The 631-nt window shown below is 55.9% G+C and overlaps 1 non-coding gene across 1 annotated transcript in view; it reads right to left on the bottom strand.

The window, feature by feature from the left end:
- LOC140110406 (18S ribosomal RNA) overlaps positions 1 to 279 on the bottom strand; it is a 1,886-nt gene extending 1,607 nt beyond the window's left edge. Inside the window, exon 1 of the ribosomal RNA XR_011851457.1 lies at positions 1 to 279. This exon is cut by the window's left edge and continues 1,607 nt beyond it. This is a non-coding gene — a ribosomal RNA (18S ribosomal RNA).
- Between the last annotated feature and the right edge of the window lie 352 nt (positions 280 to 631).

The raw sequence follows: 631 nt of genomic DNA, 5'->3' as shown, positions 1-631 counted from the left end.
CCGCGGGCCCGGAGGACCCGCCGCGGAACCAGGGCTCCCCGGATTGGTTTTAAGTCTGATAAATGCACGCCTTCTTGGAGGGCAGCGCTCGTGGGCACGTATTAGCTCTAGAATTGCCACAGTTATCCGAGTAGCACACCATCAATGCGGAACGATCAAAGGAACCATAACTGATTTAATGAGCCATTCGCAGTTTCACCGTAAAGAATAGTCAGTACTTAGACATGCATGGCTTAATCTTTAAAACAAGCATATACTACTGGCAGGATCAACCAGGTAGCCGGGGCTCTGAGGGGTAGACTCTTGGAGTCAGGCTCCGTGAGCTCATGGGAACGCTCGTTGCTGCTGCTACCGCAGCGCTTCTCCGCCGCCAGAGAAGACCTCGCAGACAACATTGGATGGAGCTTAGGGCAGGGGGGCAAGAAAGATGCTCTCGCGGTCCCTTCCAAGGACCCGAAAAAGCCTTTCCTTCCCCCCTCCCTCTCGCAGTCGCTGGCTTTCCCCACTCAGATCAGCCAAGAAGCGGCGCTCGACTCTCACCTCCATCAGCACCTCCGAAGCTCGGACAGCTCCTGTAGGCTGCGCATAGAAGGAAAGCATTGGACGCTCGACTTCAGCACCTCGACAGCGC

This window comes from Engystomops pustulosus, unplaced genomic scaffold (assembly GCF_040894005.1).
Source record: "Engystomops pustulosus unplaced genomic scaffold, aEngPut4.maternal MAT_SCAFFOLD_275, whole genome shotgun sequence".
Lineage (NCBI taxonomy): Eukaryota > Metazoa > Chordata > Amphibia > Anura > Leptodactylidae > Engystomops > Engystomops pustulosus.
This window is presented reverse-complemented; position numbering and strand designations above follow the sequence as displayed.